Source organism: Rhinopithecus roxellana, chromosome 17, assembly GCF_007565055.1.
Source record: "Rhinopithecus roxellana isolate Shanxi Qingling chromosome 17, ASM756505v1, whole genome shotgun sequence".
NCBI classification, from domain to species: Eukaryota; Metazoa; Chordata; class Mammalia; order Primates; family Cercopithecidae; genus Rhinopithecus; species Rhinopithecus roxellana.
In genome coordinates, this window is record NC_044565.1 from 59,187,056 (window position 1) to 59,199,702 (window position 12,647).

Genomic DNA, 12,647 nt, shown 5'->3' on the forward strand with positions numbered 1-12,647 from the left:
ATTTTTCTGTATGTTGGAAAAATTTTTATAATGGTGTCAAAGTCTTATTGTAACTTACAAACTTTCTCTTTAACAGCTAAAACTTTCCTTTAAACAAAATCTTCCAAAGTCTTGTGGAAAATAAAGCAGACACCATCAGAACTGTTCTGATTGAAGCAGGTTAATGGTCCATCCCTATCAGCCACCCCTCACCCCTCGAAGGCATGCCTGAAGCCTTCGGAGAAACTCAGTTATAAACCACTGGCTTAGTAAATTATTCCCCAAAGTGACAAGAAGGCCTGGAGGGAAACAGCACCAAGTACCTAAAGAAAAAAGTGTGCACAGAGAAAAGGGCATAAAAAAGAAAGATGACAGAGAAATGAATATACATTTCACATTCTCATTAAGGCCAGTTCTCTCCTAGGGCATTTTGGGATACTTAGGCAAATTTTATGTGACAACATATACAGTCAGAGACCCAAAACGTAGGGAGAAAGAAGCGTTGTCCTTAACAGAGTGTTCATCATAAAACGTAGAGTCTTAAGTGCCCATCTACTCTAAACCGCTCATAAACAGATAAAGAAATCAATAAAGAAATCAGTGATCTTTTTTTTAAAATAAAATATATGTAGTTTAAAATCCAATTTAATTGCACCTTAATTACTAAAATGTTTTAGACTTGGTGAAGTTTCCTGGGTAAAACAGGTCAAATTAGGTAGGTTTTTATTTACTTCCTGTTTGAAATGCATTTTACTTTTAGAAAATAGCCTACTAAATGTATGCATGTTTTAATTATATGCTGTTTAAAGCACAATTAGGTAGTATAAATTTTAATTAGGTACTGAGCATTTATTTTTATTCTTTTGTATGTTGTTTTATATGTGCAGATGCTTATGATTTTAAAGACCTGACTCTTCCTTAATTAGTTCCCACCCATTCTGATCTTTTTTTAAAAATAATAAGCCACATCATTTATTGTGTACATCAAAATATGTACAATTTCCTAAGAGACAAAGATTTTCTAAGGAAGTAAATTTGTGAACTTAAGAAAATAACATTTTTTTCTAGGTTTCTTACATGTGGATAGATGCTTGGATTAAAGTTTCATAGATCTTTGCCATTATTATGAATGTCTAAGAATTATTTAAATTTTAAAAATAAAGAATGGAATTCTTTGAGAGCATATTGTAAAAATAATATCTACAGTCTTTTGATATTTAGTAAGATACATTTTTAAAGAATTATTTTTTCTGAGTATCAACATGCTTTCTAACTTGAATCATAGATCTTAAGGCAAATAATCAAGGTCTTATCTAGAAAGAAAAAAGTATTGTCTCTATTGGCAATCCAAATCTAGCCATTGTTATCAATCAGCCTTTGGGAGAGGTCAATAAAGGGAGGGAAGATAACTAACACATACTGAGTGACAACCGTGTACCAGTCGGTCTCACTTAATTCTCATGACAATTCTACAAGGTAGATATTATTTCCCCTTTAGAAAGTGTTTGGACTAGGTTGAAAATATGCATAAGATCTGCCTGACTCAAAAACCCATGATTTTGACAAAATATCATTTATTATTAGAAGTTAAAATTTAAAAGGGAAAATGAAAGTAAACCACATCTACAAGAAACTGCATATTTGGGTGCATATAATGTGGAGCAAACAGTTTCTATTGCTGGTAAGAAATCATGAGACAACTTACAGCATCAGAACAGATGTTTTTCAGCCTGTCTTAAGTATTGAAAAGACCAGGCACTGTGAAACTACAGAAACATTCTCTCATTCTCTCAAGCTATAGGAGAAACATTAAACAGTGATCTTTTCATTCACTTTTTCAGAAATAGAAACAGTCGTTAAGTCAAAAATAAACATATTTCTATACCTAGGAGTATCTAGAATTATGTCAATAACTAAAGGAAAATTAATTATGTCACCATCTCCAACACTGCCACTGAACTTTCCCGCTCACCAAAAAAAAAAAAACAAAAATCATCAAGACTTTCCACTTTGTGTGGTAGTACCAGCACTAACCCCAAAATTCATTTTTTAGGTTGATCTTTGCCCAGTATTACTGTCATATTACACTTCCGTGAATAGCACGATTGATTTTACTAGTAGATATAATTTTGAAGACCAAAACTTGGGCCCAAGAACAATATCAACATAGTTGTCTTCTATCAAAAAGCCAATTACATAGTGTGTATTTTGAAATCTGTAAATTTTGGATATTGTTACCTCAAAGATCTAGCATTAGGATTTGTCATAAATTTGTTTGTATGGTTGCTACCTCAGCATCCATTTTTGGACCAACGTAGTTATTTTAAAACCAATAGTACCCTGTCACCTTTGGCCTTGTTAAAACTTCCCCTTCCTGTGTGTCTGTTTGTAACATAGCCCCCTTGTTCCTTATCCCAGTGACCCAAAACCCATTATGTCCACAGCTGCTGACCATTAAAATACCTGATAGTCAACACCAGAGTCACATAAATCAGTTTCTCACTTTGCATATGTTTTTTTTAAAATTAGCCAATCCACAACTCCAGAAGGGGAGCCTAGGGGATAATGCCCACAGATCTCAATAAAAGCAGAGTCTCACAGGTTTTTTTCTCTCTCTCCCTGCTTCCACCCCCGCTCCCTGCAGACTGACCATCTTGCTGTCTCTGGACTTCCCACATGGGCATCCCTATTCTCTCACAGATCTGTCAGTAACGTACTGCTTCTGCCATTTCATGTGTTTTGTTGTACTGTCTCCCCTGTGTCTTACCTGACCTGTACACCCCAACCTCTCTCCTCTGGTCAGAGCTCTTCCTACAGAGTGGCTACTTGGACAGGAACAAACTGGAACTAGGTCAGACATGAACTACAAGGCATCTTGCATTATAAACAGGCTTCCTGGGAAAGGGACACCTGATCTTGCATGTGACAGACATTAGGCCATCTGCCAGGATAAAGACAGACCCCCATGAAAAGCACACTGTAAACATCTATGACCACCTCCCCTGAACTTCCACCAGGACAGAGCTAGAATTTATAACCACTCTCCAGAGAGAGACCTCAAGACCAAATTAGAGGAAAATCACAACTATAAAAGTCACAACAGAATTAAATAAAAATAAACACACGAAAGCTATCTTAGTGCAAAATATAATACAAGAGGTTGTTCTAATGGGTAGAATGGTGACCCCCTAAAAGATAGGACCACACCCTAATTCCTGGAATCTTTTAATGTTACCTTATTTGAAAAAAAAAAAAATATTTGCCAATTTAAGTTGAGGATCTTGAAATAAAGAGACACCCAGGACTACCTAGTTGGGACCTAAATTCAATGACAAGTGTCCTTATAAGAGAAAGGAAAGATTAATATAAGAAGAAGAAGCATTATGAAGATGGAGACAAATATTGGTGGAGTAATGTAGCCACAAGCCAACGACACAAAAGAACACCTGGAGCCATCAGAAGCTGGAGGAAGCAAGGAAGAAATCTACCCTAGAGTTTCCAAAAGGACTATGGTCATACCAATGACACCTTCATTTCAGACCTCTGGCCTCCAGAACTGTAAGAGAATAGATTTATATTATTTTAAACCACCTAGTTTGTGGTAATTTGTGGTGTCAGCCACAGGACTCTAATACAATTCTCACATGGTAGTTGTTAGTGTTCTTTGGCTACCATTAGTAATTAGATTAAAATCACTGCTGTGCCTTCTTGTTGGTTTAATTCAATGGTTCTCAAACTTCAATGCACATTAAAATCAACTGGGAAGCTCTTAGAGCATAAATACCCAGATCACATCTCCTGAGTTTCTAGTTAAATTGTTAGGGGTTAGGGGAAGGGATGTGGTTCTTAGCAGTCTTCTGAAACTCCCAAGTAAAGATGACATGGAGCAAATACTGAGACCCACTGCTAACAATGATTATTCAGAATCTGTCTCTCCCATGGGATTTTCAACTCTCTCAGGAGAGGGACCATGTCTGAATTGTTTCTACCTAACACAGTGCCTGACATTTAGTAATGTATTGGTTGAATAAATGAATAAGTGTGTACACTTATTTATTTACTCTAATACATATTTATTCCAATGCAAAAAATGAATGAAACACAACTCTTAACCTCAAGCAGTTCACAGTGGTGGGAAGAAGAAGAGGAAGAAAGTTTGGGTTAGAAAAGAGAGACTGTCTACGAATAAAAACAATTATATCAGGTGGAATTACATTCAGCTGCAAATAATAGAAACCCTAAAATAACAATGGCTGAAACAAATAGAAGTTTATCTCACATGTAAAAGAAATCCAAAGCAATATAGTAGTAGATCAAAATTGGTAACCTATTTTTAAACCTATCAGAGACCTAAGCTTCTCTCTTATTCTTCTTCCCTTCTAGCACACAGCTTCTAATTCATAGCCCTGTACAGATGCCTGAGCTCCAGAGATGACAAGCACATTGCAGTCAGCCAGCAACAAGGGATGAAGACGGACAATCATCTCTCATTCATTACTTACTTCTCAGTGCGCATGACGCTTCCACTTGTATTCCAATGATCAGAACTTAATCCTGTGGCATTCTTATCTATCAGAAATGCTGAGAATATTGCTTGTGCATAGCTAAAAGTTGGAAGTTCTATATACTATCAAAGAAAAGAGAACATGGATATTTGGAGGATAAATTATTATCTCTGCCATAATGTTAACTCTAGTAGAACAAACTTAGATACTATAGATACTAGGTTATAATAAAGGTTTAAAGAGCTTTGGGAGTATAGGGAAGAGAATTAAAATACAACTGGAAGCATCGAGGAAGACTTCATTGAAAAGGTGTCATGTGAGCCAGGACATGAAAGATAAATAGAACAATAGCTAAAACAAAAGAAGCTCCAGGTAGAAGGCAAGAAGGAGAGCATTCTGGTGTGGAAAAAGAACCAGAGTTTTAAATCACAGAGACCAAGTTTGAATTACTAGCCTCACTACTTAAATGAGTTGTGGGAAGTCCTAAGGTTTGAAGAAGAATATAAAATGCAGTTTGCAAATAAATTTGAAAAATATCTGTAATAAAGATGAAACAGAAGCCTCGGATGCATGATGGAGAGATCTAATTGTCATACTAAGAAGTTTGGATTTATTTTGTAATAGTGAGGTAATGGAGCACATTAATTAAGCTCATAATATTCCACCTTTATGGAAAGTACAGTTGATAATTTTGATAATAAACTTCGGTGCTTTTAATAATAAAAAGCTGTTTGCTACAGTCAGAAAATCTACATACCACCTTGGAATTCTTTCACAGCATTTTATTCCTCCTTACAGCTTTCAAACCATCTAGTAGACACATGCAGAAAAATCTGTTTGAAAATGACAAGTAAAAGATGTTTTATAAACTCCAGATGGAATTTGGTCTTTACTCAGATCAAATATAAAAAGGCATCCAGACACCATGGTGGATACACAGCAAGCCAATTCTAACTTAGTGAAATAAAGTTTACTGCGTTTTTCTAATTGAACTTTAGTCCAGAAGCATAGCAGTTATGCTACTGTGGAGCTGGGGAAGGAAAAGTGGAGAGAACAGTGGAAAGTTACCATTATTTATTGAGAACCACAAGGAACCAGGCATATTACCAAATACTTAAATTCCATGTCTCATTTAAACCCAACAACCTTATGACTTGAATGTAACTAAAATTCAGTAAGGCCCAAGTCACTGGATAACCAATGTCATCTAGTCATTGGATAACCAAGATTTAGTCATTGGTGACCAAGATTCAAAACTCAAAGCCTGTCTTATTCAAAAGCAGTTGCTTCTTCCACACAGGTGATAGATACTTTCTTGCTCAGCCCTTCAATGACTCATTCACTCTTAATTCTTTACTTCCAACTTATTTCATCCAACTTTTAATCAAAACCTACCTCTCTTCTTCTATTTGCCCAGATGTTTCTAATTTCAATATTCACTACTTTTCTTCTCCATTTCTAAATTATCCTACTTCCTAATTTATAATATAACATAAACATTTCAAATTTTAAGAAAAAAAAATCACCAATAAAGTTAACATGTACCACCTATCCTGCCTTTGAAAGCTTCCTGGTGTTTACTGCCTTTGCATAAACAGCTGATAATGGATTTTAAATTTCCTTTTTTCTCTTTGCTGCAGGTGCTTATTTACGTATCAGTGGTGGACTAAAATATGTGACAACTCTATTTGCTCAAGAGGGAAATTCAGATCAACTACAGGCACTAAGCCAATTGTATACCACCTAATACACAATTCATGTATTCAAAAAATACTTACAAGATGACTACTGTGAGTCAGAAACATACAGTACTTATCACAAGTTGTCACTTCTGTTCCCCATGATCCCAGTCCATCTTCCCAGCATTTGCTTTCCCCGCTTCTCCATCAAAGGCAATTGCAATTAACAATATTAAACACACTCCAAGTTTTTCCACTTCTGGGATTTTATTTACTACTTTCTCCCTACCCCAAAAGCCCTCTCATACCTCACCTTATAGGAATCTTATGAAGTTATTGCAGCTCAAGGGTCATCACCTGCAGGATACCTTTCTGATGACCATAGCTGGACATGCTTCCTCTTTCTTTCCAATTGCCATATCATTGTATTTCTTTTCCAGTAACTTTTAATAATATTCTATTGTGTAATTATAAACGCGTACAGAAAAATCACATAAACCAAATGGCTGGTGTAATGAATTATTTTAAGATGGATGTCATCCAAGTCACGAATTAGAAACTCCTTTCATGTTCTCATTCAAATCCCAACCAAATCCCAACCAACTCTCTTCTGCCATAAATTAACATTATTCTGATCAAGTCACTTTTCATATTCTATTTCATATTACTGGTTTGAATTTATATATATGTCTTCCCTACTCGAATGTAAGAATTTTCAGAGTCTTCTTACCAATTAATCTTTGCTGTTCTTCAACTGTATAGCAGTTTCAGATTCTGCTAAACGCTATGAAAGAAATAAATATGGTGATGTGATAGGTAGTAACTGTGATAGCATGGGGAGAGGGGAAGATGGGGAAAAAGCTGACTACTTTAGGAAAGTGTCCAAGGAAGAACGTTCTGAAGAAGTGATATTTCAACTGAATCCTGAAAGAGGATTTGCCATTTAATAATGTGTATCTCCCTCAAATGTTCAAAATCTTCTACGTGGCCCTTAAGACTCATCTTAGCCTTAAATTTTATCTTTTACTGCTCCTCTAACTAAATCCTCTCTTCTAGCCAGTCTGGTCTACTCACACTTTTCCTCTGCCAAAAAATACTCTTCCTGTCTTTTCACTCATCAAAATTCTACATCAAAGCCCATATTAAATGCCAGTCCCTCTGTGAGGGCATAATTGATTATTCCAATCTGGGATTAGTTCCCTTCCTCTGAACTCTCTTCTGAAAGTTTTTTAAATCTGTATAAATCAATTGACACTACCTTGTATTATCACTATATTTCCACATTTATATGTTTTATCTTCCCAAATAAGGTAAAAGAGAGAAATAAATCTTGACTGTATCTGCCACCGAGCATAACAGAGTGCTAAATATACATACATAGAGATATTCACCATATGTTTGACTTACCTTCTTGATCATTCATAGGAAACCAGAGGGAAGAAGCTATTATCTCTGGTTTCTTATAAAATGAATTATTTTTACAAATAAGGCAAACACATGAATCCTGCACTCTTCCAAAAATTCAGACACATACTTTGCTGCATTTTAAGCAATAATTTATAATTTTTTTATTTTGAGTATTAAAGAAGCTAGCTGTAATGAGCTAGATGATCTTCTTCAGTCCTTTTGCACCGTCATCAAAGCTGTAATGGAGCTTGAACTGTATCAGGCTCTATGCAGCTTTGGATGTGATTCAAAATTAAGCTTAATGATCTCTGCCTATCTAAAAAATCTTGTCTTCTCACTAATCCCAACTTCTACCTTCACTGCCCGTAAAAATTCACAGACCAAAAGAGTTGAATCATCTGTCCTGTGGCCATCTCAAATACTTCTAAGAAACTGACTTTCCTGCACAGTTCAACAAAAGGCACATATCTGAAAGATATTTTCTGTGCATATGCGGAACAAAGTAAATATTAAGAATCAGGTAATCACATGCCTTTTTAGCTTGAATTAAAAGCACTCCAAAAGATGACACGCAGGCTCTGAATATTTAGGAAATGAATGCTCTTGTGTTTAAGTTATAACATCTAGATAATCCCCCTTGAATATAGTAATGCAATGTTTTCAATTTGACTCTGTAGGTTATATAAAATTAAACACTAGTCAGATTTTTCATAAACAAACTTTGAATAACTGCATCTACTTTCATTGAGCCTGCTTTAGCAAATAATGTAAGTTTAAAAGATTACATGTGTAGTTAAGATGATTCAAGAAAAAGAAAAAATTCTCAAATCATAAAATATATTATTTAATTTTTAAGCTAAAATATTTACAGCATAATAAAGAATAAAGAATAAAGAAATATAAACCAAGATGGACAAAAAAAGAGAAAAAAGATACTCCAACTTTGCCACTTGAGATGAAAGTAAGGGATCTAAAGGTCGAATTAATCATTGATGCTGCTAAAATAAAAATACTACTAACCATTTACTACTACTACTTTTTCTACTACTACCAACAATTAATAATTATACTATCAGTTATAGTTCTGTGCCTGGTATTTTACACAAATTATCTTGTTTAATTTTATCTGCACTGTTGCTGGTAGATTCATAGTTGTCTAGCAAAGACATGTAGCTGGTGTTTGAACTTAAGTAGATTCTAAAAGTTATATACTTTTTCTACATTGTTGCCTCTGTTGAATAAGGAAACAGAATGAAGGGAGGGAAGGAATAGGGAGCTTAGAGGGGCTTTGAGCAAGAATGACTCCAACCACTGGAGGTAGAAACCAATATTTGCTCTATGAAGTTTGTCGAGAGCTCTTATGTCCGTTGTCAAAGTCCGAGAAAGGCAGTGCATATTTGGTTGGGCACCCTGACTTACCACCTCCTGGTTGGAAAAGGTCACGTGGATCAGATGATTCTATGAAGTATTACAGGGCAGGCCCCAAAATGAACACCTAGGAAAAAAGGTGAGGGAAGCTCAAAGAGGTCAGTTTAGAGCCTAGACTCTACATTGAATCCTCAAAGACAGTTTGGGTGACTTGTATAACATTTCAAAGTGAGTAAGTGGAAGGCAGGAAAACTGATCCAGCACAGCAGAATGGAGGCAAGGGTAGTAGAACCCTTGAGAAGATCTTTCTGTAGTTATTTAGAACCGTGTGCAAATCATATTAAAATTTTGCTCTAATTTAAATATTTTCAAAGCACATAATTCTAGAGTTTTCTTCTCTAATTTTTTCAATATATCACAATTTTTATTATCAACTTCTTCAGCCAAGGCCTGATCCTGAAAGGATCAATTTTTATTTTATTAGGAATATTTTTATGGATTTTACTTTTGTAAAAGTAATGAATGCTTGAGCAATGGTTCATAGTTCTCCTTGAAGAGGTCCTTCACATCCCTTGTAAGTTGTATTCCTAGGTATTTTATTCTCTTTGTAGCAATTGTGAATGGGAGTTCACTCATGATTTGGCTCTCTGTGTGTCTGTTATTGGTGTATAGGAGTGCTTGTGATTTTTGCACACTGATTTTGTATCCTGAGACTTTGCTGAAGTTACTCATCAGCTTAAGGAGATCTTGGGCTGAGACAATGGGGTTTTCTAAATATACAATCATGTCATCTGAAAACAAAGACAATTTGACTTCCTCTTTTCTTATTTGAATACCCTTTCTTTCTTTCTCTTGTCTGATTGCCCTGGCCAGAACTTCCAATACTATGTTGAATAGGAGTGGGGAGAGAGGGCATCCTTGTCTTCTGCCGGTTTTCAAATGGAATGCTTCCAGCTTTTGCCCATTCAGTATAATATTGGCTGTGGGTTTGTCATAAATAGTTCTTAGTGTTTTGAGATACATTCCATCAATACCTAGTTTATTGAGAGTTTTTAGCATGAAGTGGTGTTGAATTTTATCTAAGGCCTTTTCTGCATCTATTGAGATAATCACATGGTTTTTGTCATTGGTTCTGTTTATGTGGTGGATCATGTTTATTCATTTGAGTACGTTGAACGAGCCTTGCATCCCAGGGATGAAGCCAACTTGATTGTAGTGGATAAGCTACGAACCACTGATCAAGGAAATAAGAGAGGAAATAAACAAATGGAAAAACATTCCATGCTCATGGATAGGAAGAAATAATATCATGAAAGTGTTGTCCAAAGTAATTTATAGATTCAATGCTATCCCCATCAAGCTACCATTGACTTTCTTCACAGAATTAGAAAAAACTACTTTAAATTTCATATGGAACCAAAAAAGAGCCAGTATAGCCAAGACAATCCTAAGCAAAAAGAATGAAGCTGGAGGCATCACACTACTCTACTTCAAACTATACAATAAGGCCACAGTAACAATAACAGCATGGTGCTGGTACTAAACCAGATATATAGACCAATGGAACAGATCAGAGGTCTCAGAAATAACACCACACATCTACCACCATCTGACCTTTGATAGACTGGACAAAAACAAGCAATGGGGAAAGGATTCCTTATTTAATAAATGGTGTTGGGAAAACTGGCTAGCCATATGCAGAAAACTGAAACTGAACCCCTTCCTTACACCTTATACAAAAATTAACTCAAGATGGATTAAAGACTTAAACGTAAGACCTAAAACCATAAAATCCCTAGAAGAAAACCTAGGCAACACCATTCAGGACATAGGCATGGGCAAAGACTTCATGGCTAAAACACCAAAAGCGAAGGCAACAAAAGCCAAAATTGACAAATCTAATCTAATTAAACTAAAGAGCTTCTGCACAGCAAGAGAGACTATCATCAGAGTGAACAGACAACCTACAGAATGGGAGAAAATGTTTGCAATCTATCCATGTGACAAAGGGCTAATATCCAGAATCTACAAGGAACTCAAACAAATTTACAAGAAAAAAACAAACAACTCCATCAAAAAGTGAGCAAAGGATATGAACAGACACTTCTCAAAAGAAGACATTTATGCGACCAACAAACATATGAAAAGAAGCTCATCATCACTGGTCATTAGAGAAATGCAAATCAAAACCACAGTGAGATACCATCTCATGCCGGTTAGAATGACGATCATTAAAAAGTCAGAAAACAACAGATGTTGGAGAGGACGTGGAGAAATAGGAACAGTTTACAAAATGTCAGTGGGAATGTAAATTAGTTCAACCATTGTGGAAGACAGTGTGGGAATTCCTCAATGATCTAGAACCAGAAATACCATTTGTCCCAGCAATGCCATTACTGGGTATCTACCCAAAAGATTATAAATCATCCTACTGTAAAGACACCTGCACACTTATGCTTATTGCAGCACTGTTCACAATAGCAAAGACTTGGAAGCAACCCAAATGCCCATCAATGATAGATTGGATTAAGAAAATGTGGCACATATACACACCATGGGATACTATGCAGCCATAAAAAAGGATGAGTTCATGTCCTTTACAGGGACACGGATGAAGCTGGAACCCATCATTCTTAGCAAACTAACGCAAGAGCAGGAAACCAAACACTGCATGTTCTCACTCATCAGTGGGAGCTGAACAATGAGAACGGGTGGACACAGGGAGGAGAGCATCACACACCAGGGCCTGGTGGGAGGTGGGGAACTAGGGGAGGGATAGCACTAGGAGAAATACATAATGTAGATGACTAGTTGATGGGTCCAGCAAACCACCATGGCACGTGTATACCCGTATAACAAACCTCCACATTCTGCACATGTATCCCAGAACTTAAAGTATAATAAAAATTTTTTAAGTAATGAATGCACATAATTTTGAAAGCAGAAAATGTATAATCTTACTACAAAAAAGTAGTTTCTGCTACTCAATGCTCCCTAGTTCCAAATGCAAACACTTCTAATTATGTCATGTTTCTTCTAATATTTAGCATCTATATTTCTGAATAAAATGATTATACCATTTCTTGATTTATCAATTTTAGAAATTATTTACTTTCAATTGCGGTAGATCATATTTACATACTTAAAACCATTTCCTCTACATCTGCTTCCTACCCACCATCCTTAAAATACAATTATATCAAAATTTTGGTTAATTTAGTAGCCAGCCTTTAAATTACTCGTTCGTCCTTATTCACTATTGAGCCAAATACTATACTAAGATTTTATTCCCTTGTTTGTATATTACTCTTTCTTTCTTTTTTTTTTTTTTTTTTTTTTTTTTTTTTTTTTTTTTTTGAGGCGGAGTCTCGCTCTGTCGCCCGGGCTGGAGTGCAGTGGCCAGATCTCAGCTCACTGCAAGCTCCGCCTCCCGGGTTTACACCATTCTCCTGCCTCAGCCTCCCGAGTAGCTGGGACTACAGGCGCCCGCCACCTCGCCCGGCTAGTTTTTGTATTTTTAGTAGAGACGGGGTTTCACCGTGTTAGCCAGGATGGTCTCGATCTCCTGACCTCGTGATCCGCCCATCTCGGCCTCCCAAAGTGCTGGGATTACAGGCTTGAGCCACCGCGCCCGGCCTATTACTCTTTCTATACATAGATTTAATAACTGCCAATCATCTCTCTTGCTTGATATTCTGATGGTTATTCT